Raw genomic sequence first — 27,958 nt, 5'->3', positions numbered from 1 at the left:
AAGAATTTTTCTACTCAAATCAAGAATATTTTCTTCAAAATTATATACTTGATTCAAGAACATTTTTTTTCTGTGTATTGATAGAAATTCTAAAAAATTGTAAATTCAATTTTTTAGAAATATTTTTTTTTTTAATTTTGAAAATTGCATAGAAAAAATTTTCTATAGTATAATATGTCCATATCACCCATAATAATTACAATAATAATTACTATTGTTGTTGTATTATATTTCAAAATTAATTTTTAAAATTTATTAATATACTTTTCATTTAATGATCATTATGATTATGATTATTATTATTATTGTATAAACATGAAATCCACGTGAAGCAGTAAAGATTTTAACGAGGCTATTTCTCCGTCTTTGTAAATGGTATGAATATAATCGCAATAAAATATATGCGTCTATAAGTACCGCGTATATAAATTCGTCGCATCCCCCGAGGGCATAAGCATCGACCGCATAGAGCATAGAGGACACAACAACAATCAACAATCTACCGCATACTCTCATTCACATTCTTTGGCACGTCATAAAATCCGCGTGCGGTCGTTACGCAACGCAGATAATTTCCCTTAATATCCAGACGTTATTTTTATTTATTCTTTATTTTTTAAACCTTCTCATTTTATTAAGAAGGCTATTTTATTTTTACTTTTAATTTTTAACAACCTAAACCTTAATTTTATTCATTTCTTGAATTTCTTCCTATAATTTTTCATACTTCAGTGTGATAAATTTTTTCTTCTGAAATTTTTGCAAAGTATATATTTAGAAAATTTATTTATCATATCCATATATTATAAAATGGAAGCCACAAAGGTTTCGCAATAATCTTTTGAAAAAACCGATAAGAAGAAAGGATCGATCACCCTTTTTGCCAGTATATACTTTTTTTAGAGTAAAAATGGGCTCTTGACACGACACGCCGGCTAACCAGCTTCGAAAGACGACACATCATCTCTTGACTGGCTCAGCACAATGACAAGGTGACTCTTTTGATGCCACCGGGTGAACACTAAGGAAAACGCATCTCTTCACACTCCACCCGGCTCACAATGCTGACGATTCGCGTCACCTAACTCAACCCGTCTATGTCTCATCTCATCTCATCTCTTATATCCCGTTAAAAATTTTTTTCCAATATATGGTCAGATCAGGACATGTATATCCATTAGAGTGTATTAAGGTAGTTTGGTCGTCGCAATCCGAGGTCAAATTAATAGATATTTTTTTTTCTTTTTTGCAAGTGATCACTCGAAAAATAGCATAAAATATAAAATTATTTTTAATCAGAATTTAATTGAATAAATTCAATTCATAGTTATGGTTAAATAATTATAATAATATAACTATTAAAATATCAACTGACAAGTACTGGGCTGTCACAAAACAATAACAACTGTTATAAGTTATGTAAGATCGGTACTTAAAACAGTTGCTCACGGTGTTCATTTATTGTTTAAATTTGCAAATATCACTTCAATATGTTAAATCTGCTATAATTTACGTGAACTTTTAATGTATGTTTAATAACAATTTATTTTAATGCAAAAAAACGTTATGATTATATTTCAATTTCAAATTTGCCGCGCACCGAGAAGTCGCCATTTTTCCCTTGATAAAGATAGGGGAGTAATGTCTCCGACAAACAACAAAGATATAAACCAATTATTGATATTAAAAAATTAATTAAATTAAAACTATGTGGTAAATCAGTATCAAATTTTGATAGAATATGTATGAAACATTGTTCTATCTATTGGAAAGTTTTTTTATGGGTTCAAGTTGGCCGATTTTTTATAAATCCTTCATTTCCGGAGTTATTGAATAAGGACACTTATAAGAGATCGTGTATTTTTGCAAAACTTTAATTAATTATATCTCTTAAACGGTGTGGTAAAAAAATCTATTTTTTTTTCTATAGATGTATTAAATCATAATCTTTCGAATGAATATAAAAAAATATGGGGTCAAGTTGGTCATTTGGCACCCAAACTACCTTAAAAACACTGATAAAAAAAATTTTTTTTTGAATAATCTTGAAATTTCGTCAAAGTTTGCCAAAATTAAGACCTCGTCGAAATTTAAGCCATTAATATTGATATTAAAATTGAAAGATATGTTCAACTTTAATTTTGAATAACTTTGGAAAAACTGAGACAAGATATAAAATTCCAAAGTTTAAAAATATTTTTTCCCGTTATTTAAATATCAATATCAAGAGCTCAAATTTCGACAAGGTCTTTATTTTGGCATTCTTTGACAAAATTTCAAGATAATTTAGAACAAAAAAAATTTTTCGATTTTTTGATACATCCTAATGGACATGTATCAAAATTTGCCTCATCCATTTCTACTATTCAGCATTAACTCGTATTTACTTAATAATTAATACAAAAAATTCATATCGATTTTTATTGATACGAATTTTTTGATACAATAAAAAAATGACATTAAATAAATTTAAAAAAAATTACTATCAAGGGAATTAAGCATAAAAAATTAGTCACGTACCCCGTGGATGACGTTCAAAATTAACCGGATGATTCTCTGTTCTATTTCGGTCACACTAGATCGTAGACTGAATAGCAGGGTATTGCAGTAATTGTGTGAGGAAATGATGAATGAAACGAAACTCGGAAAATAAAAAAGAAAGTGATAGTCGGTAGTTGCTTTTGGTGGTTTATTATTTTTTTAATGCTGTAGTGACAAAGCAACTGGAGAGTGACCTTAGAGGGACAGGGAATCGAAGCACTGAAGGGTACCTACGGGTAATATAAAGGTAGTTCCGGGTAATCGGAGGGCGGAGGCGAGAGGCGGGGGAGTAAAATATATCCAGGTGTCACGAGGTTCAGAAGCTCCGGGGACAAAAGATCACCAGTGATGGATGTCCTGGCATACCTAACAACATATATTACAGACACGACTACCAGCTCCGCATCCATCCCACTTCAGAAATACGCTCTGTGGTCGAGAACTAGTTCGTCTTTTTTATACTGAATTTATACACTGGGGTATAATAAATTTTTACAACGATAGGATTTTTTGGAGTAGTAAGTCAGATTCATTGAAATTTTTTTTAGGTACTATATTCGTCAAGAAAACATTTTTTTATTTTTATTAATTTTGATATACTGAAAAAAAAATATATTTCTTTTTCATTTAACTTGCTTGAAAAAAAATTAATTTTTACTTCAGGTGACAAAATTAAATATTCAAAAATAATTCAATTAAAATTAAAAATTATCATTCACTATTTAAAATTCCATGGTCAAGCTTCACCCACTCAAAAAAAAAAAAAAAAATTGAATGAATTCAGCTTTGAATAAAAAATATTTAAAAAAGTAGATGTCAATAAAAATAAATAAATAAACCACTCATTGATATTTATTTTAGTGGGCCATAAATAAAAGTGTATCGATAAAATTTCCCAATTTGAGGTAGCGAGGGTCGTAACGAAATAAAAAATAAAACCCAGCATACTTAAACATTCCGAGTGTGATTATTTCAAAGGATCTGTGAAATAAATTTAGTAAAATAGATCCCAACTTGTAAGTATATAGTCGATATTATATATTCGACTGATGGGTGACTTCTCTTCTTGTATTATTATACTTATATATCTTATATTGTATGTATATTATTCTGCTAGAGCCAGTTCACTTTTCTTATTCTCACGATGAGCATGTGTATTATTGTAAAAAATTTCTTTCATGTCACACTAGACTGGATTGGATGAACGATTGAGTGGCTGGAGCTGTTAGCTGTGTTCAGGTGAATAAGGCGATACACATTGTGTCAACTAACCGTCGCACAAAAAGATTTGCTTTATTGGCAAGTGTCATATATTTATATTTATATTTATATTTATATTTACATTTACTTATTAGGTTTAAATGTAAATAAATAAAAATTTTAAAAGTCTTGAGAATTCTTCTCAAATTTTTAAAAAATAATTATTATTAATTTTTATCTTTAATGGAACTATTTGTTATAATTTTTAAGTAAATATTAATTATTTTTACATTTTTTAATAAGAAATTAAATCTTTCTAAAATTTTTATTTTTTAATATTAAATTTTGTCATTAAAATAAAAATTACCTTTTTATGGCAAAATTTATTGCTAAAAAAAATTTTTATAACAAAAAATAATTTATAATAAGAATAAATAAATAAAAAATTTTGAGATGACTGTGCGGAAGTTATAAGTAAAGTTACGGAGTAAATTTGCTTTAATGCAAAGATAAAGTTTTGATGTTTGTCACAGTAGAAAATATCTTTTATTTTATTACTTTGTCATAAAGTTTCTTCTCTAAGATAAAAATTTAAAAAATGAACTTTAATTTCTTCAATAAAAATTTTTTAATAAATCTTCAAGTCCCATTAAAGAAATTTTTGAGTAAAAAATATGAGAAAAAAATTTATTAAATGGAGTGAACATAGAAGTGTGTCGAAGGAACACAATCGGAGGCTGTACAAAGATAAAATTAATATAAATTAAGGTGATAGGCACGTGGGGCCGGAAATATAAATCTGCAGGTGAGACTTGTGCAATTACCGGGTATTCAGGTGGTTTCTTTGAGAAGGTTGTCGTTATGTTGGACAGTAGACTGTTGGCTGGTAGTATGGAGTAGTGACTAGAGTAGTAAGTAGTAAGTAGTCAGTAGTGAGTAGTAATAGTAAAGAGCGAGTAGGAAAAAGCTTCTCGGAAACTTAGCATTGACCTCCCGCTGAGGGATTGACTGTCGGCGGCATCCGGTCCCCACAAAACACAAGTACTGGTCCATGACAAAGGATTTTTTTTAACGACCACACTTTTGTCAGGTTTTTTATTGAAAATCCGTGGAAAACGGGGATCTATGAGGATCTATGGACCGTAGGTAGGCGCTGCATTAAGTAGCTGGTACTTTTATGTCCAAAGATAAATATACATATAAATTTTATTGAATTCGATTTATATTGTTATTACACTTGATACAATAATATACATAACTCGCTTCTTTAGTAATTAATAATGTTGACAGGAGACGAGAAATTCTTTATATTTTTTTTAAATATTTAAGTAAAAACTGGTATGAGGACAAAAATTTAAAAATTAATTGAAATTATTTTCTTTATATTGTTTAAATAAAAACAATAATTTATAAACTTATAAAAAGAAATGTTAATATTTAATTAATGGTTTTAACAATTCGAATCATGAGAAATTTTTTCGAGTTAAAAAATATTAATTTCTATTTAAGATATGATTTGTTAATATTAATAAATTTTATTATTTGTAATTTTTGTTTATTATTTTTCGTATAAAATTCTGGATTTGATCACTGGACCTCTCGATTTAATTGCGAATTAGATAAAAAAATAAATTGTTTATTAACATACATGCTTTTACACGGAAAAAAGTAAACTGTAATAAATAACAATCGATTTATAATAAGTAATGATCAACTGCTAGAAATTACCATTTCAAACAGTAAAATCGTGATTTTACTATTCACTTTATAATATTTACCATTTAAACGTTACAATTTACTCTTTACATGGAAGAAAATACTATTTCAAACAGTAATATTCGCTATGTAAATGTCTAAAATGTTAAAGTATAATAATTAAGAATTCAGACTTTGGTATTTATCATTTCGTACCTAAAAAATGATTTTATGATATGTAAAAAGTATAAAATAAAGTTAGTAAATTTCTAATACAAGCAACGTCAATATTTACAAAGTAAAATGGTAAATTTTAAACGCAACGCTAAAAATCAAACTGTAATTATTGACTTGCTTGGACTGGTATAATGTATATTTTAAAAGTATAATTTTTACTGTTTCAAATGTTAAATTCTCCCAGAGTGAGACCCCCTTCTCTTTCATTTGAGTTTCCCTTCTCTTCATAATGTGAACTATATATTGAAATGGCAATTTTTACTGTTTGAAACTGTAATTTTTTAAGATGAAAGAGTCGTTATTTATTATAGTGACAGCTACTAATCACTTATTTTGGAAATTAAATTATAAATTGTGGCTTTTATACTTTCTACATTAAGTTCTGTAATATTTATATTTTTGCCACCCCGATGTCCGCTTTACTGTTTGAAACTATAAAAATTAATCGGAACCCGAGTGAATATTACAGTTTACTTTTTTCCGTGTACAAATATTCATCAAAAGTTAACAAAAAATTTATTGGAGCTTTTTTAGACCAAAAAAATATTTATTAAAATTCAAAATGAATGATTTTTTGCAACAAGTTCAAAAACTTGAAAGAATTTTAATTCCTTCAAAGAAACATTGACTCTAAAGAAACAAGTTTCAAGGAGTGCAATATCGATTTGAGTCTTGTATGACCCTTTGACATTCCTATCCGGCCCTCGTCAGAAAACAGTTAAGTTTCAGAGAGCGTAGAGTGCAGGATGTGGAGCTGAGTGAAGGCAAACTCTCCTCAGCTAGCGAACGAGCTGGATCGGAGGTTGGTTATTGAGAAAGACTTTACTCGTCGAACATCGAATGTCAAATTCCGTAGCGGTCTCTTGAGAGTAGAGAAGAGTCCAACACCTGCGAGGTGGACCACCACCCGCCGACCCTCAGCGTAAAATTCTCTATTGATGTCCAGTTGAAATATTAAGGTCTCCGAGGAATACCACGACACCTGGATGTTTCTGTGAATGGAACGGACGGACACCCAGTTCCTTTCACTAATAAAACATAATATGTTAGCTCCTATATATGCCCGTTTCTATACAGCATATACTCGACTCAAGTTGACTGTTTTTGGCAATACCGTCAACATTAAACGGCTTTGAGTTCTGTGACACTCAACACAATGCTGCCATTAATTTAAATAAAAAAAGCATTTGTTGTCTATTTCAAGTGCATTATTGTCAAAGGAAATAATAAAATATCTATCCTATCCTATCCTAGGTCTAGGTCTGGGTTTACATTCAAGAGTTCAAACTACAAACTGGTCAGAATGGTCAACTAAAAATGTATAACGCGGGTCACCTCATTTTTTTTCCTTTATTGGAAATAAGGTGTGATTTATCGATTGGGCTTAGATCGATCGATGTAAAGAATTACTTGTTTTTTTGGAAAATTTTGGACGCTGCTGGTGCAAAAGTATGAATAGGGGGTTTAATTTTGTGATTGAGGAAAATTCAATCATTTAGAAGATTATTTTTTTGAGGTATTTAATAAAAGTTTGGAAATTTTTAGAGAGTTGTAAGCGAATTATTGATGATAGGAGAATTTGAAAAAAAATTTTGAGAAATATGAATTTTTTTGTTTTTGATCGAGCAATTTAATAATTCAGGAGAAATAATGTGATGTGATTAATTTTAATTGAAATTCATTTTTTAGTAAAAGTTTTTTTTTTGTGAAAAATAGAAAAAAGCTTCTAAAATTAAAAAAAAATTTAATTTTTTTTAATAGATAAATTTTATTAGATTTGTAATAAATCTTTCAAAATTAATGCGAAATTTTATTATAAAATAACTTTATATATTTTATAGCTTGTTAAGAAATTGAAGTTACTTTTATTAAGTATATTTAAATTTTTTATTAGACAGAAAAAATTAAAATGTAAGATTAAGTGAAATTCTGGTTTTTTTTTTAAGTGTTTCAAATGTTACATCATACTCCACGGTGGCAAAACATTAAATATTACCAAACACAATGTCAAAAAGAATAAAAGTAAAAATTCACACTGTAAAAAATTTCGGTGTAAAGTCGGACCCAGGGACTTTTACACCGCCGTGTAAGTGTGAAATGTCGGTGTAAAATTTCCTCCGTGTGAAATTTTCACTCGTGTAAATTTAACATGGTGTAATTTACTGTTTTACACTATTCCGTGTTATTATTTATAACTTTGAAAATTTAATAACTATTACTAGCAGCTTTGCAGTCTCTATGTGACTGCCGTGACTTGTGAACTATAAATAAATAAAATTTTGGTTTCTTAAATGATGACTTTTGTTGAATTGCACTGTACTTTTTTAACTATTGACGTTTCTAAAGATATAAGCTCATGCCGATGTTACACTCATCAAGAATCTTCATTTAAGTACCCACATCATTTTTTCATATATTTATATAGGTATATATGAAAAATATAGCAAAATGCATGTGGGTACTCAAATGAAAGGTCTTGATGAGTGTAACATCGGGATGAGCTTATATCTTTAAAAATGTCAATAATTACGAAATGACCTTGTATCTTATGAACTATTGATATTTTTAAAGATATAAGCTCATCCTGATGTTACACTCATCAAGAATCTTCATTTAAGTACCCACATCATTTTTTCATATATTTATATATATTACATATATGTATATATGAAAAATATATCAAAATGCATGTGGGTACTTAAATGAAAGGTCTTGATGAGTGTAACATCGGGATGAGCTTATATCTTGAAAAATTTCAATAGTTCACAAGATACAAGGTCATTTTTTAATCATTGATATTTTTAAAGATATAAGCTTATCCCGATGTTACACTCATCAAGAGCGTTCATTTGAGTACTCACATGCATTTTGATATATTTTTCATATATACATATATGTAATATATATAAATATATGAAAAAATGATGTGGGTACTTAATAAATGAAGATTCTTGATGAGTGTAACATCGGATGAGCTTATATCTTTAAAAATATATAAAAATATATTTAGCACTATAAACATTCGCATTTTTATCAATAGACTCTAATATAGAATCCACCGTATAATTAGATAAATTTTTAACAACTCGAATATTAACATTCTTATTGCAGACTTTCTAATGATATTAAGATTTACGTTGGAATGATTTTACTCCGTAAAATAGCATAATATAAAAAAAAAACATACTTTTAAATATTTATTTCTACATGTTTATATTTATAATTTAATATCGTACAAGTCTGAAACTAAACAATCAAATTAATTAATGAGAAATTTTCAGGAAATACATTTACACGCTTGGTGGTGTGAAATTTAGGATTCACACCGTTCAAATTTAACATTACACTTAGTGTGATTTTCACACCGTCCGTGTTAAAAATTTTAACACCGAATCATTTACACCACACCGAGTCCAAAAAATTTTTTACAGTGTATAATTTTTTTTTTCTAACAAGACGTTGGAATTATCAATTATTACTTAAACTTTTTGGACATCTAAATAGTTTTTATTACTGTTTTTAACGTTATTTATTTAAGTGTCTAAAAATATGCTACTTATACAGCAAAAAATTTCTTTCACACTGATAGAAAATTCATGTTTACTCAAGAGATATTTTCTTGATCTAAGAATTTATTTTGGAAGACAAATGATTATTTTGCTTTAAGAATTTTTTGTCTTGATTTGGATTTTCTTAAGAGCTATATTATTTTCAATCGATACATTTGTTTTTCAATTAAAATAACATTATCGTTTAAAAAACTTAAAATAATTCATCAAAGTATGTTTCAAAAACTAAATAGTCTTTAATTGTTATACGAAATAAAAATTATTTCTTGGAAATAAGTAAATTAAATAATGACTAAAAATAAAGCCATTCTTAACACAAGTCGGTAACATCTTGAATCAATGTTATCGCCTATCTTGAAGCAAGTGACGAAAATTCTCGAAAGAAATATATCTATATCTAGTTTCAAGAGTTCAAGTTTTGAAGAAAAAAAGTTTCTTGAATCAAGATTGTTTTTCTATCAGTGCATGTATCGTTACACATAATTTGTGTAAAAAATAACACAAAATTGTTTGCTGTGTAATATACTAACTAATACTAATCAATAACTCTCTTGGATCGCAAAATAAATAACCACAACCGTTATAATTATTTTGCAGATACCCTCCAGAATACGAGCGTCAAAATCAAGGAGTAGGAGCCAGCCGACCCCCGAGGGTGAGTTCTCAAAATCCGAATTGTTACTTTTAAATTTTAATTACAAACAAAAAGATAAAGAAGCAGCCTCACCAGGACGTTTATTTTACTGCATCTAATTCCGTTGCATAATAACCCTCCCCATCCCCTTACGGAGGGAAGAACCTCGTGAGTATCGTTACAGCCGTAGTTTGGCCCGCAAGTGCACAAATACACCCTTTGCCTCTTTCCATATTGAAACGTAACGAAGCCTGGAAGGGATGCGAAAGGGATCCACTGTGGAGGCGTACACCCGGTAAGATTTAATGCGATCTCATCCCTCATACAATATATATACATATATATTATCTGCAGTGGTGATATGCCACCACAGCTCTCTTCCTCTTTCCATTACCCAAAAAGCCAACCCCCTTTCAGCTCTTAGTTTTCCTTTTCAGCGCCACCTTCACCCCCTCCCACCCCTACTGAGGCGTCCTTATCCGAGAGAAATGTCACCTCGAGGGCCCAATTAGCGCCAGCAAGAGTGTCATCACGCCGCGCGGTTTCTGCAATCCCCAATCCCGTGCATTGCATATGACTATCGCTTTCCGCATTAAATCTGGTTGCTACCTTTTCTCTCTTTTTACCTCCCCCTGACCTCCTCCCAAACCCACAACCTTTATCATCTCTTTACATACATAGATATATTTATATAATGATGTGGAGATGAACATTAATATATTGCAATGTTAACGTAGTCCGTGAAAAAAATTTATAAAAAAAAAAAATGGATTTTTAAACCTTTTTTTGAAGATTTTTGTATATTTTAAATGTTTATTGAATACATTAAAGAACGTATATTAAAAATGAACAAAAATGATATTAAAGTTTATGAAAGATATATTTTTAATAGTCTATTTCTGCCTGATTTTTGTATACATTTTAAATGTATGGTACATATTATATTAAACTTTCTATCGTAGAATATATAAAAAGACAATAATGAAAGAATGTAAGATATATATAAAAAATTTGTAAAAAATATTTAATCATACCGATATTTTTATATAAATACAACTACTTAATATATTTTCATTGATAAAGTAATTTCATTTTTCAATGTAGTATTTCAAATAAAGAAACTTCTAATTGAAACTTGAAAAAAAAAATCTAAAGTTCTTCAAAGAAAACGAAACGATTTTTTTTAAATTGTTGCTACACTAAAAAGAAAATAAATTAATGTAATTGTAAGGGAAAAATTCTTAAACCAAGAAAATTATTATGAAGAGCTTTTTCGTCTTTATTTAATCAAAAAAATTCTTCATTTAAGTAAATTTTACTTGATTCAAGAATTTTTTTCTTAACATATTAATTTTTAAATCAAATTCAAAATATATTTATAAATCAGCCAAAAATTAGCTATTAAAAATATTTTTAAAATTTATTATTTATAATTTTTTTTCATGAGGGCGTAACGATGTCTCTTTAATTATATTATAAATTTATTCGTCTGTATTTTTCGCTCATTATTATCATCAGCATCATTATTATCCTCATTTTCATTTAAAATTCATCCGGTGGATCCACGTGGTGTTGGGCGCCAGACGAGCCAGATCTGTCGAGTATTGTGTACGTATAAGGAATGAGGGTAAGGGCGCAAGTCTTGATTTCATTCTGCAGATCTATAGAGAGCTCCTTATCTCTTATCTCGGGGAAGCATTATCCAATTTCGCGATCCAAGATGATAATTGGGCATTCACTGGGCCGGGACGCGCGGGAGGGGCAATTTATACGCAGTCGGATCCTCGAGTGTCTCAATTGCAGTTTCCACCGAGTATAAGTACAAGATTCTGGATGAGCTGTGTATTATATATATAATGTATATACTACACAACTTATTCGCCGCTTCTTATGCTTGTATATTTAAATATAATTGCTCCTGCAAGCTGTAATGCTTTCCTTCTCGTTATCGTCAGACGCTGATTTATTAATTTTAAATTATAATTAATTTGAATTCTTGGAGGAAAAATTTTAATTAAAAATTTTCAAATCTTTACAAAAAATTTTTTAAATTAAAAATTGATCGAAATTTTTATAAAAATTTAAAGGAGTCAATTTAAGTAATTTTTTTTTAAATAAATAAATTTTTTTTTTTACCTTTTATATTTTTTTTTCTTTTTAAAGTTCAATTTAATTAATTTTCTAATAATAAAATATTTTCGATAATTAATTCTATGAAATTTTGACAAAAATTTATTATTCCAAAAATAAACTAAAAAATTATCTTGAAATAAAAAAACTTCACCAATTTTTGATTAAAATTTTTTACAAAATTACAAATAACAAAAATTGACAAAATTTTTGGATGAACTAAATTGCCACAAAAATCACGAAGCACAAGAAATAAGCGAGGGAGGCGCTGAGAGGTGGGAAGTCTGGTTAATTATTAATAAAATAAAAGTTTTATTGGAGTAGGAAGACTCCGGGGTGGTCGGTTCGACGGAGTATATAATATAAAGTACAGAGGGGTTGGAAGAGAAGTCGGGAGAGCTTACGATACGAGTGTTTATTTCACTTCCTTTTTATTCGCAATTAGGGCGTCGGGACGTTCGCGATGCTACGTCGCCCTTTTGCCTGTTATTTAATTGGGATATGCAATTGAATGACACTTAGCCAATGCTCTCTTTCTTGTTTCTGTGAGTGCAGAGCGCGATACGGTGCGGTATGAATGTATACTATATACTACATACTATATACTATATATATATATATATCATACTGCACTACACTGTGTAAATGAATGATCCTTCATCTTGGTTCTGGTGTGCCATCAACTCTGTGGGTACACTCTAACGACGGCATTGTAAACCAAATGTACTCTCCAGAAAATTTACGCGGCTAACTTGAGTTTACCCTGCCTGTCTGTGGCCCTCTCTGCCACCAGAAATCGCTCTTCAGACAGCGTTACACCAATTCTTTATTAATTTTATTTTGTTTTAATAGTAATTTTAGTTGAAAATTCACCATTCGATACAAATCTTTATTTCGTTGTACTTAATTAATTACTCTTTTAATTAAGATGACATTTTTTAGAGTGTATTAAATGAACAGACTTAAATTCGGTCAAATTTTGAAAATTCTAAATTGTTTGAAGATAAAATACGAACTAATAAATTAAAAAAAAAAAATTAGCGAAAATAAAGCAATATTCCCGGATTAAAATTGTTTTTTTTTAATACTTAAAATTAAAATTAAAGACAATCTAAGTAACTGCATAAAATTATTATTTATTGTCGATAGAAGCAGACAATTAATTTATAAATAATAAATTAAAAATCTTTATTATGACCCAAACATTCATGCTCTGCACCCACAATTTTTATAAATATTGTTCGCAATTTTCAAAAATAAATTTCTAAGTTTTGAATAAGATTTTAAGAAACTAAAATAAAATTTATCGAAATAATAATTAATTATTCTAATAATTAATTCCAATAATTTATTGAATTCACTCACTGAAATTTTAATTCAACTCGCCTGACTAATAAAATTCAAGCTAAAATATTGTAAAGTTATACCGATAATATTTGAACAAAAAACCCGATTCTGAATCATTAATAAAAAAGTCAATGGTGGAAAAAAACTTTTAAATTTTAGACTTCAGTTCAACGAACAAAATTGATACAGTTTATTCTGAAATTTTAAGAGGAAACAATACTTTTTTATTTTCCCCGAATTTTATAACTTTTTCATAAATTCCTAATAAGCATCACATCACTATTTAACAACAGGCCATCTGAAAGATCTAAAAGAAAGAGAAGCTGGTGGTTATTTTCTCATCCGAGCGATCAATTTCCAGTGACATATCAAAGATAAAAAGAAAAGGATTTACAGCGACGGATGATTGACAGACAATTGTCCTTTTTCCATTCTTTTGTGAGCCGTTTTCTCTTGAGCAGAACTCAGAGTCTTACTCGCACATTATACCAGGGCTCCATATCCTCGGCTCAACCAACCAGTCCATAATGAAGCTTATAATGTTGTCAAGATATAATACACTTTGGCCTATCCTCTATCCTCTATACTCCTAAGATATACCAAGATTTGTTCGCCCCCGAGGCAAGAGCCAACCAAGCAGGCTGTGTGTGTACATCAGTTTCTCTATCTCATCGCTTTCTCCATCCTCCAACGCAAAAAAGATTTATTTCTATTCTATAAGCATCAAGCGGATGAAATTCGGATGATCCTTATGTCGATGTCTATACCCTACTTTTTATATCCACACTTTTTCTCAAACTCTATCTCATCTTCATCTCGGTCTTTCAACACACATGTCACATGGTCACATGTTTTTAAATCATCTCTAAATCAAAATTTTAAATTTTTACCCATGAAAATTTTGATGTACTAGAAAATCGAGCGCGCTTCTGACAAAATGTTTATTATCGACAATTTAATCAATCAATATTTTTATAAATTTTTTTCATTAATATTTAACCGTTGGCATGGTAACCGTTGCTATGATAACCGTTGCCAAAGTGGTTACCATAGCAACGAAAAGAGACAATAATGAAAACGTCACACCAACTTTTTAATCAAGGATGGCCTTATAAGGCTATACTATGTATGAGAACAAAAAAATTATTCAATGCAATTTTTTATTTTTTTATATAAATTTGCACGTTATTTAACATAATTGATTATTAAAAAAAAAGAATTTATTTGTTGATTAAATTAAAAATCAATGACAGATAAATTCTTAAAAATAGTCAAAATAAAATTTTATTTTATTACTTAACATTTCTAAGTTGATTCTCTTGTAATGAAACAATTCGGCGACTATGCGCCATCTGTTAGAAATTTTTAAAACTATTTTATATAAATAATTATATGAGATCTTATAAGGTCATATTTCAGCATTTAAGCATTAACCTTTTTGAAAAAATTCAAATTATTTTTTTTTTCAAGAATTTGGGGAGATTAGAAGTTATTTTATATTTTAAATTTGTCATAATAGTTTTTAATCACTAAATGATAGAATTTTCCTTTATGTCAAAGATTCAAAGTGATTCAAATAATTAAATTTTTGTAAATATTCTTGAATATTTTTCAATTACTGAATAATGATTAAATTCGATAAAAAATATTACAATTTTTGATAATTTAGAAATATTTTTTAATTTTTATTGATCATTTAAAAAAAAAATCAATTTACTCTCCATTTTTTCTAATTGCTTTTCTTAATCAAGGTAGATATATTCACGCATATAGGCCATATTGAAAAATTTTTTGACTAATATCCTGAAAAATTCTAAACAAAAAGTAAATTCCCAAAATTTTTCTTAGAATTGTCTGTGAAAATTAAACGGCATATCACCCTCGGTTCTCTTTATTCTTATCCTTATCTTCTCTCTTTATTTTAATGGTTGAAATCCTCTGAGCTCGTTATACGTAATACCGTGTCGCAGCGTGGTGTGACTCCTCTCACTTTTTATTTAGCACATTTTCGAGTAAACTTGGGGCGAGGGCGTCGCAATATGGAATAGAAGCATCGCGTAATTAGTATGCGTGTCCACACGTTATGTACGCAACGGCACTCACCGTCGTCGTCTCGGTGTTGCGACGCGTTACCACCTCGAGGGAGCCCCTGAATATCAAGAACCGGGACTCCATTCCTATTCTCGAGTGTAAGGGTGTTGCAATTCGCACTTGTGCATTATTTTTACGCCAACTATGCTCCCGTATTTTCGTATTATTCACTCTTTTTTTTTTTTAACGCACACATATTTGTTTATATAATAAGTATAAATAAATTTTTTCGCGGTTCCGCGGCCGCCTAAGAAGCTGTTATCACTGACAAAGTCTTTTAATTTTCATCCTGCATAATAAAGTTGTGTGTTGCATTATCGTGACTTTTCTTCTTCTTGTCTCCTCGAACCATGAAAATAATTATGAGCTGACATGTTTGTACATCTGCGTATATGATACATGATCAAAGGTGTGAGGTGTAAAAGGTAAACAAGATGGACTTTAAAAATGGCGAGCTTTTTTATTTGAGGGCACAGTGCATAGTGTCGAGTTATTCCCATGCATATGCTTCCAGCTTCCGTTCAGTCTGATATTATTTCTGCTCTTTTTACTGACGAGCTTTCACGTTTCGCTTTGACGCTGAAAATCCCATGCAAATTTCAACCGTTTTAATGTTCTGGGTTTTGTGTTTTGTGTGTTGCGTTGCTTCTCTCGGGGAATTTCAGCGCAGAGAAAGTTTTCGCGCATAAAAGGAAGAATAAATATGAGGGGAATTTTCAAGCTTGGAATTAATGAAAAATTTACGTTGGTTAAAATCCCGATTAAAAATAAAAATTGATTTTTAAAAAATAAAATTTTTATCCACTGCCGCAACACCGCTGCACTACAGCCGTTTGGAAGACAAAATCGCCGCAACACGAAATCTTTATTCTCGACTCACATAACCGCAACACAGCTGCACGCTGCTTGATGTTATTCAAATCGTCGCCGCAACATCGCCGCAACACCGCTGCAACACTGCTGTACCCTAATGCTAAAGCATAGCTACAATTTCACAAAAAATGGCATCGTAATTAATTTATCACGCAATAATTAATTAATAAATAACTTGAACATAAATTTTAATGTAAGACCTATTGTTTAATCTCCTTTTATTCAAATGCCTAATATTCAAACGAAAAAAAATTTTTAAATCAGGCCAAAGTACCGCGAAATTATTGATTCTTTTTAGTCGTATTATTGAAGTATATTTTTAATTTTGTCCCCTGGGTTGAACAGAAGCGGCACGCCTATCGAAATACCCTGGAAAAATTTTATATAATGATTAAACTGCGATGGGATTCGAACCTGGGTTGTCTGCATGAAAGTCTCGAACATTACCAACTACGCTGCAAGTCGTAGTTAACTAAAAGAATTTAGTTTAGCTATTTGAATGATCAACAAATATTTTATTTCAATGTATACCACCAAACGAAGGTAGTGCAGCGGTGTTGCGGCGGTGTTACGGCGGTGTTGCGGTGGTCGATCGAAATTTATTATTTTTTAGTAGAAAATAATAATTTAATTTTTACTCGGGACAGTGCAGCCGTGTTACGGCTGTGATGCGGCGCTGTTGCGGGCACTTAGACTCCGTACGGCGCTGTTGCGGCTATTTTATGTTTTTACTCGGGATAATACGTGAGAAAATTTTCCTATATTAGTTGATTGGGTCGAAAAATAATTTTTTTCATTTTTATTTATATTCTATAAAATATTGAGCAATAAATATATCCAGTAGTTTATAAAATTGAAAATTAATGAAAGATAAGCTATTTAGAAATGCGAAATAAATTTATTAGCTTTTTGAAATACTTTATTAATCTCATATTTTATATTATTTCAAAGCTTACAATATTTATTTAATAACTTTTGCTCATCGGGCTCTAATCAAATTCTATGAAAATCAAATGATTTTGATTTATTATTCAAACAAAAATAACATATATTATTTCAATTGACTTTAAAAGAAAAATTTGGTTGAAAAAAAACTTAATCACATTTATTTTTGAGTAACAAAAGTATTTTATTGAAATTATTTTATGCATTGTTTTTAATTAGGATACTTGGTTTTATTATTTAATTTCATGATTTCATTCCACTTTATCTAAATAACTTAATTTTATTTTATTTAATTATATTCAAAATTTTTTATCAGAAATAACATCAGAAAAAAAGCAGAAAAAAATCTAATTACATCGTTTTTACATGTAAAAAAGATAATTTTTATCCGAAAACTTAATTTTTTAAACTTGACTCTCTTGTAACGAGATAATTTAAGGATCATGCGCTCTCTACCGGAGTTTTTCAAAACTAACTTTAATAAAAAAATAATGTATGGGACTATCAAGCTATTTTAAGCTAAATATGTCCTGATATGATTTAAAAAGCTCATATCTAGTTTGATGTTGTCAATTTTTATATTAGGTCATATCAAGCCATGTAAAAAAATTTTCTCACATCAAGTTATGACTTTCAAGACTTAATTTTGATATTTTTGGATCAAAAAATGATAAAATTATCAACAGAGCTTATTATCATGAAGCTGAACATTTTGAAACCGCAAAAAGTAGCAAATACACCCGAGTAAACAGGATGAGAGCTACAAGACCAGAAAGCAGACCAGAAACTCGAATGAGAATGAGAGGAAAGAATGAAAGTCACGTTGTTGCGGCAACAAACCAAAGAATTGAACGTATGACAATGAATAATAAGAGACTTTGACTCTGTAAAGACATCCATGCTTCTATGCCTCCATACATTACACACACGCATGCATGAATGTATGAACCCGAACATACGGATGTATCTACATCCATTATTGTTCCATCCACGGCAAACAACACTTTTAACATCACCGGGATTTTCTTGTCCGCCTCAGCTGGTGTGTACGTATTTGCTCGCTCGAGTCATATCATGCAGACTAGACCAAGTAGAGCCAGAGTAGACGGCTAATAATAAGCTCTTGGTGCATTGATGCAGATTGGGCTCGTTGAAGTAACGCGGGAACGTGCAACATCCATGATGCACTGATGGAAGAGCGAGTCGGGTGAAAGAGATCATCTGGGTAGTTTCTACGGCGGATGAGCTGGGAAAAGGCGCCAACCTAGGGGAACATTATGAGCATCAACGTGGTGGAAAGTCGAAGGTGGAATTTCAGAGAAACTCACTCGGGCTTGCTTGCAAAAAGAATCACCTTTGAGAAATAAAAAGGTGCAGATGGAAGGAGGAATAAAAAGACAAATAATGGAAGACATTGAAAGAGTTATGCACTGCCAGGGGACATGCTTGTCTACGTGGTACGTGTCATCCAGTTCACACCTTGATACTCCTGTTATCTTAAATTTTCGAACCAGGTGACATCGGTTGTTATTTCTTCGGATTTACTATCTGCTGTGGAAGACTCTGCGCATCATACGTATCTAAATAATGGAGTGATACACATTGTTCGGGTTTTTTCTCCCAAGTGGAATGTGAACTTTTTTATTGTTCTGATGACAATATCGCTCCGTTATTTTCCTGCCTTGATTCACACTCTGCGATCAAGATCAACAGCGAATTTTTTTTTTTCTTAATGTGTCATGACATTATGGGTTGTTATTAAATGTAATGTTAGAAAAGATTTGGAATTAATCATTTTTGAGAATTTTTGTGAGATTTTTTTAAATATTCTAAATTTTGGTAATTTTGGAATTATAGTTGGAAGCTAAAATAGGAGATTTTTTTTATCGTTGTTGAAAGTGAAAAAATTTTATAAATTAATGCAAAAAAAATTTTTTGTTAAAATATGCACGGAAAAAAGTAAACTGTAATAAATAACAGTCGATTCATAATAAGTAATGATCAACTGCTAAAAATTACCATTTTAAACAGTAAAATCGTGATTTTACTATTCACTTTATAATATTTACCATTTAAACGTTACAATTTAATCTCTACATGGAAGAAAATACTATTTCAAACAGTAATATTCACTATGTAAATGTCTAAAATGTTAAAGTATAATAATTAAGAATTCAGACTTTGATATTTATCACTTCGTACCTAAAAATGATCTTATGATATGTAAAAAGTATAGAATAAAGTTAGTAAATTTCTAATACAAGCAACGTCAATATTTACAAAGTAAAATAGTAAATTTTAAACGTAACGCTAAAAATCAAACTGTAATTATTGACTAGCTTAGACTGGTAAAATGTATATTTTAAAAGTATAATTTTTACCGTTTTAAATGTTAAATTTTCCCAGAGTGAGACCCCCTTCTCTTTCATTTGAATTCCCCTTCTTTTCATAATATGGGCTATATATTGAAATGGCAATTTTTACTGTTTGAAACTGTAATTTTTTAAGATGAAAGAGTCGTTATTTACTATAGTGACAGTTACTAATCACTTATTTTGGATATTAAATTATAAATTGTGGCTTTTATACTTTCTACATTAAGTTCTGTAATATTTATTTTTTTTGTCACCCCGATATGTCCGCTTTACTGTTTGAAACTATAAAAATTAACCGGACTCCGAGTGAATATTACAGTTTACTTTTTTCCGTGTGGTAAGAGTTTTGATGATGTGGGATTAGAAATAGTTTGATAATAGTAAAAAATAATTATTTCATTGTTTTAAAAAATGAAATTTTCATAGAATTTTTATTAATTTTGCTTTGTGAAAAAAATTTTTAGAAAAAATATATTTAAATATTAAAAATAAATGGATAATATATAAAATATGTAAAAAAATGTATTTTCATGGTAGTTACGGCAAAATTTGGATCTCCTGCGCAAATTTTAAAGTGAAATTTTAAATTTTGGCTCTTGTCGTTAAAATTCATGATGCTAAAAAATATGAAGAAAAAAATTGACAATCAAGTAGTTTTGTATTAAAAGTATTTTATTTTAATGATAATGATTATGATTGTCTTGACAAAACTCTCGACCAAAACTGTCAAGCCGAATTACTTCTTAGCTCTGTGCTACACAGCAAAGTTTAAAATTATATTTGGGTTTCGGGTGCAAGATAAAGTAAAGTGAAGCAACGGTAAACAAGCGAGGGTATGATAATAATTTAGGAGCTCACCCAGCGGAGCAGCTCAAGTTGAGGTTGATAACAACAGTGGTAAGAAGTAGGACGAGGAAAAAATAAAATAAAAATAGAGAAGATTGTAATACTGGCGTCGGCTAAGGAGTTGTTTTCCCGAGTAACTGTTCTCTGTATTATTTATATATGTATAGGTATATATTTATATATGTTTAGTTGTGTATGGTACTTGGTTAATGGATACGAGAGTGTCGTCGTGGTGGCCGTGCGCGAGAAAACGACGAGTACGCCAAACTTGAACTCGTTAATTACCAGTGCGAGGGCAACTTCTTGTTCCTCGCTCGAATATTTCAAACTATTGTGCTCGTAAACCCCCGGCGGGCGAAAGCTAGCCCAGAGAAACCACCCTCAACCCTCCAGAACTCTCCTTTCTCCTCCAGAATCCAGAACTTCTGCTCTCTGAGCTATAGTGTTCTGTCCCAGAAACCCTGGGGTCGAGTTACGCTAAGAATAAGAATAAGAAGTTGTGTTAGATGTTCATTGGAGCTGCGTTTCCTGGGGCGTTAAGGTCAATCTTATTTTTTTCAGTCATCTTTATCGATAAATTATCCTTTTTTTTTAAATCCATTCAAAATAAAGCCGAAAAGAACAAATTCGGTAAACGATCCCTGAAATTTCTTACTATTTTAAAGCTCACATATATTTGGCTAGATTTACATTTTTTTTTCTCCAAATTGCGTTAAAAAATTATCGAGTCAAAATTAAAATTTTTTCAGAAGTTATAAAAGTTTTTTTCTGATATTAATTGAGGCGAAAAAAATATAATTATTTTTGTTAAAGTTTAGAATTGTGATTGAATTTTTGTCGAATCATTAATTAATTTTTTTGTATAACTTTATTTCCTTAAAATAATTACGAGTGGCAGTCAACTTCTGGCTCACTTAAAACTGACAGAATAAGACTTAAAAATGACACGGTCACCCCTTTAAGTTGAGAGCTTGCAACCACCGACTACCCGAATCCCATCCAAAGTATTTATGCATTCAAATCTGAGCTGTGCCCATCGAGCGGGCGTTTGTTGGCGTTCTTATGTACACAATACCCACCATTTATTCCCAGATTATATTAGCATACGAATGTTGTGTTGGATCTGCTCTCATCACGGCAAGGGCTACGCATAAAACAAATAAATGAACAGCCATTATTTACCATATATGTACTTCCTAACTCAACATTTAGCTTGCATAACTTACACAACTGCTCCAGCCTTATTGATTCTCATTATTATTTTTATTTTCATTTTTATTAGTCAACAATAACATTGTAATGCTTCGATGAATTTACTCATATCGTCACGTTTACAATAATAAATTTTAAAAAAATAAATAATAACATTAGTAACAAATTTAATTATAATATCTTATAGATAATGAAATTTCTTTTAAGGTAAGTACTCACACGCCTAAAATCACTTAAAAATATATTTTTTTATATTGATACGTTTTATTTTTCATATAATAAATTAGAAGAGATTTTACATACGTTCTTATAAAAATAATAATAATAATAATAATAATAATAATGATAACAACTCTCAGCCAGTAAACAAACTGTCTGAAGCACTCGGACAGAGCATTCCATTTCGTCCCGCATTATCTTGTTCTTGAAATATATTTTAAGTGCATGACGCGAGCCAACAACTTGGCGGCCATATCCTGTCCTCCAGCCTATACCCCCTGGAAAGTAACCCCCGGAACAGCCAGTGGTAGGAAAGCTCCTCCGAGCTGGAGTCCTCATTTCGCGGGCGCTGTCAGATGCAGCCTCAGGCGGGTCATCAGATAGCAAGCCCGGATAATACTAGCATGCTTCCATTCCTACGCTCTAACCCACACACTAACCACTAGCCGTCAGTCCTTCCTTTATGTACACACTGCTGCTCGCTGTTTAGTTCAGACGCTCGTTATAAGGGTGATATATTTGCGGTAAACATTCCAAAGCTTCCGAACTAGAGCTGGTCACTCTAATTCTGGTGGTTATATTTTTGGCTCGCTTTATTTTTGGTTCTCCACTTGATAAGACGTGAAAGCAAATAATCATCTGATGGAACACTTATGCAATAAAAAAAAAAAAAAAAAAAAAACAAGAGAAAAATTCTTTAAGGGAATAAAATTTTTTTTTCGGATCAAGAATATTTATTTTAATCAGTTTATAAAACCACAGCGTAAGACGTACGTCGTACACATCTATGTATTGATTATCGAGTCCCTTTAATTGAAGAAATGATGTGATATGATATCGAAGAATATGGAACAATAGAATGGAAATAATCGTGATATAAGTAGATGAAGAAAGTGATATCGAGTGACAGAGAGGAGGAATAGGAATAGACTGTCGAAGTAGACCCGAATGGATATTGCTCTATATCTTGCTCTAGGTGGGTGAGGGTGAGGGGGACATTCTCAACCCCGGCTGGAAGCCCGACAATAAGCTCTCGACGTCACTCTCAATGCCTCGACAACGGAAGGGAGAACGAGGACTTAGAATCCTCGCCAGATAGAAGCTATAGAGCGGTCTCACCGTGGGACGATCCGCCGGAGACGCTGAGAGCCCCTGAGACCTAGCTAGTGATCATCGATATAAGGGCGGACTAGACTGAAAAGAGAAGAGGTGAAAGGTAGAGAACGATCGAGCTCTATAGACTACCCTGTCTTCACTTCACTCTTTTTCTTGTTTCGTCTCTTTATTTTCTCCATCAGTTTTCATTTTATCCAACTCGATCGCACTCTTCTTGCGCGACAAAGCGCCTAAAAAAAAGCTCAATCTGAAAAATCCGTGAAAAAATTTTCCGATAAGTCTTGATAAGAAAATTGGGCTAAATATGAACACATCAAGCTATATTAAAGCATATTTATTGTATTTTAAAGAAAAATATTTCAAATCTCTACGAAAATTGGAAAAAAAATAATTTTTTTTAGTCAAAATTTTTCATCATGAAATTTCAAACCTTGCGCGTTTTTCGACGCGCCATCCTTCAGTTTGTCAACATTGACGCTCCATTTTGTCTTGTCGGTGAATTCTTGATCAATCATCTTTTTAATTTGTTTTATTAATAAAAATATTTGTAGGCATAAGGCATAAAATAATTTTCTGACTTGATGTGATCTATCTAAGTATAAATTTTGCTGTGACGTATAAATTGTCTATATCCCGCCAGATAAAGGCGGATCAGATCATATTAGTTTAATATAATCTAATACGTCAACATCAAATAATTGAATAAGTCTTTATCTGGTCTGATATGATCTAATATGTCCATTTATGATTTTTGGACCAATTTTAGTATTGAAGATTTCCAACAGATGGCGGATGGCCGCTAAATTGTCTCGTTACAAGAGAGTTGAGTCTGAGTAGTTAAGTTTTGAAATAATAATTATTTTCTTGACTCTCTTAAGAATCGTATCTGGTATTGATTTTTAGTTTGATTTAATATTTATTTAATTGATGTATACATTGCTAGAAAAAAAAGGTATAATAAATTCTTTTTGTGGTGAGAAACTTAAAAATATTTATGTAGTTCACATACCCGTGGATTAATAACAGCGAGCTGGAACAATTCAGGTGAATCCGAACATGTGGCGTATGAAGATTATTTCTCAGGTTAATTATTAATTTTACGAGCGTCAGCGGCAGCAATTATTCCGGCAGTGATTCTTATGCTCTTTTGATCAATCGGTAATCCGACGCACTGTCAAAAGCCACATTGTCACCGGAAAATATCCCAGCATCCAGCATCTATCGGGTGCATGTGCCCATGTCTCATTTGTTTGCAGCCATCACACCGTGCATTTTTTGATTCCAATTACCAATTGTCATCATCGCGGTTGCTCTGTAGAACTACTACACTACACTTTACACTACATAGTATATATAAACCAACAATAACAGATATGAGATTATTATCGGAGAATAATCGTAACGATCCCGGTGTATATGTCACGGGTCCTCTGTGCGAGCACAATATCCAGGTTGTTCCCCTGGGTAATAATTTAACACGTACCAGAGCTCTCGTTAACGAGCAATATTGAGTTTAATTCATACAGCTACAACTACACTTCATCTGTACGTTTGTTTGTAACCATATTAATATTTACACTGGAAAAAGAATACTTTTAAAATTCGGCTTTTTCTTCAAGAAATTAAGTTTTCTTGATTTGAAAAAGTTTTATTTCTTCTTAGATTCTTTTGGTATTGTCTCAAGCCAAAAAAAAAATTTATAGCAGGAAACTTCTTTGCAAGAGTAAAAAAAATAATTTATATTTTAAATCTTAATTCATAAAACTTAACTCTCTGTTGGATATTTTCAATACTAATTTTGATAAAAAAAATTACAAGTAAGCATATATTAACATACATAAAAAAAAAACTTTTTGACTCTAATAGAATAAATTTTCTTGACTCAAGAAAATATTTTAAAAGAAAAAATTAATCTTGAATGAAGTAAAACTTTCTTGAGCCAAAAAAAGTCTTCTTAAGAAAATTTTTTCTTGCTCCGAGACAATTTCGGTTTTCTTTACAATTTTCTTGGTTCAAGTAAACTTTTTTTCTGTCTACCCTGATAGAAGGATTCAATACGGAATACTAAATTAATTTAGTAACAAAATTTTTATTCATTTATTTGGGAGAAACAAATATTTTGTACCCATCAATAATATTTGTTATAGTTTAATAAATGATTTCTTTATATGAACAAAGCTTTATTACATGGAAATAAATATTTAGTTCCACCAAATAATATTTAGTAACAGGTACTAAATATTTCTTTGGCAAGTATTGTCGGTAGATGGCTATGCTTTAATTCCAATGTTTATGTGATACATAACCTGTTCACTGACTCAGAATATTTTATTCAGCTCGATTTTGGAAGATTTATTAAACCTTTAAAAACACACATACTCCCAATAAATGTCTTCTATTTATGTCTTTTCTCAGTCGAGTTTAGTTTACATTTTTTAATTTGTCTATCATTGATATGTTAAAAACTTGTTTAATTTTAAATTTTATATATGTCTCAAACAAAAAAATATAATTTAATGAGATTCTTTTCTTTATAATACCTTATATTTTTACTTAAAATTATTTATTCTAATTATTTTTATTTATTTTAAGTTAAAAAGGTAGGTTACACGCTAAAATTAGCTAAAAAATTAATTTCTTTCATACCAATAAACGATTTATTGACTTCCAATAAATTATTTGTTAAATACTACTAAATATTTATTTGGTGGAACTAAATGGGCTTCAATAAACGATTTAGTGTCTATTAATAAATATTTGATTATATATATCATCACTATATTCATTGAAATAGGTCACATACCAAAAAATTTTCAAAAAACCATACTTGGTCTTCTTAAAATCTCTTCGATCTAACCCTAAGTTCCGAGGCATTACTTATCAGGAGCCCGTTTGAATGCCGTAATTTATTATTAATTGAATGAAAGTTGGCGTTAATTGAATGTCGAGAAGGAATTCTGATTTGAAGCCTAAACCAAATGTTGGGGGATGATGCCCTTGAGATTGATGTGCGGTATTGTTCCTCGAGGAGAGGGATGATCGGAATCCTGACAGGCGTGTACACAACCACCCTCGTCTTTCCATCGGACATTAGACTACCAAATAAGTAGGTACGTGCGCGTCGAAACTGTCGACGGAATACTCAAGCGGGGTGCTAGCTGTAGCTGTTCATCCACACTAGTTCGCAGCTCCGATGAGACGAGCAGGATAAAGAGAATGACGATAAGGGCGAAGAAGGGGGTCGTCTGTTGATGCCCGCATGCCGTCGCCACCCCCCAAGGGGATGCAATCAGGACGTTTCAATCAACAGTCACCGCGTTCCTGGTCCTAGCACAGGGGTTGCAAGATGCTAAACCAGAGGGAGATTACTCCGATAACCAACGGGCATTAAATCTTGCTCGGAGGGCGGAAACCCTTCTCTTATTTTGCAGAAGAAGAAGAACAAGTCTTATATCATTTTTTGTGCTCTATCATCATCTTGAGAGCTAGGTGAGTCACGGGCTGAGTGATTCTAAAGTGGCTCTTCTTCTTCTCGAGCCTAGGCCTCCATCGAAAATCGAAAATTGAAATTTGTGGAGGTGATATAAAGGCTGAAGCTAATCCCCGGGTGGATTTTGGATATTCGAGCCGAACCTTCAGCGATAAAGCAACGCCGTCAATCGACTTAGACCTTAGAACTCCTTCACGGTAAAGTGCCTCCAAGTCGTCTATCGTAGGTGTAAGGATGGTGTCTATCAGCATATTTCAAAGATAAGCTTTCCAGTTCCTACCCGGGCCATCAACCATAATAACAATCCGATATTATTGCCCCATAATCGTAATGTTGAAGAGGATCCGAGAGCGCTGATACAAGCCGAGTATTTTTTCACGCAAATAAAATTATGCTTTGGGAATTGAGATACCGTGTTATGGAGGAGGAGCTGGAAGGGGTGTGGAATGTAAAATAAATTAAGGGCTAATGCTTGGGGATCATAAATACGGATTCTTATAGTTTATTTCATGTACTTTCGTGGAGCTTTATCTAATTTTTGGACTAATTTTGAGATTTGATGAAAAAGAAAGAAGGGAATTTTTTATAAAATTAGGAGTGCTAGGTACGTTGATAAAAAAAATTGACTTAATTTAAGGTAGTACTACCGTTACCACAAGAGTCAAATCCCAAAACCTAACCTTATTTAATTAACGTAGTAGATTTCCCTATATTAAATCACGTTGGAGAAAGAGAGACAGAGATAAATTTTGAATGTTTTTTATTAATAAATATTCTCATATTCTTGGAAATCATACTGATTGTTATTAAATATGTTCTAGATGTTATTTTCTCTCGTTGCCTTGATTTTTATAAGAATCTGAACGTCCAGTTTTGTGAAATAAAATAAAGTCTGTGATTTTCCATAAGGATCAATGGTAAAAGCAAAAATATGTAGATATTAATATCTTTTTTTCAGGACTTGCCAGGCTTCCAAAAATTTTACTGCTTAATTATGATATTATAAAGTACCAATATGTCAAATTTCATTAAATTCTGAACGTCAATTCTAAAACCGGTAGTACTACCTTAATTACAAATATATAGAAGGTAATAAATGAAACAATATTAAAAAAAGATTAGTTAGATTGCTATATATATATATAATCTGCAACACGTAATTTATGGAGTTAATTGTCTAAGACCGGAGTAAAAATTTTCAGCGTTGAAATAATTAGTTTTATAATTTTTTAATTAGAATTGATAATCATTTGATCGAAGTTTCTATAATAAAATTAAAAATTTTTAAAATAGTAAAAATCGCATTTTAGGTCACTTCATCAGTGAATAACTCTTTATTACGAAGAGATAACTAATTTCTGAAAAATTTACATGAAAGCTTATGAAATTACCTTTAATTTGATTTCTAAAACATTTACTTGTAACATTTACTCCACAA

At 30.9% G+C, this 27,958-nt stretch overlaps 1 protein-coding gene across 7 annotated transcripts in view; it reads left to right on the top strand.

Moving 5' to 3' along the window:
• LOC123260774 (transcription factor Sox-2-like) overlaps positions 1-27,958 on the top strand; it is a 375,090-nt gene that overhangs the window by 65,723 nt on the left and 281,409 nt on the right. For all 7 annotated transcript variants that reach the window (XR_006508512.1, XR_006508516.1, XR_006508517.1 and 4 more), the window contains one exon: positions 9,840-9,897. The gene's annotated coding sequence lies outside the window, so the exon portion shown is untranslated. The remainder of the gene's footprint in view (positions 1-9,839; positions 9,898-27,958) is intronic.

The sequence above is a fragment of the Cotesia glomerata genome, linkage group LG3, assembly GCF_020080835.1.
Source record: "Cotesia glomerata isolate CgM1 linkage group LG3, MPM_Cglom_v2.3, whole genome shotgun sequence".
Lineage (NCBI taxonomy): Eukaryota > Metazoa > Arthropoda > Insecta > Hymenoptera > Braconidae > Cotesia > Cotesia glomerata.
Note: the sequence above shows the minus strand (reverse complement) of the source record. Positions and strands in the feature narration are given on the sequence as shown.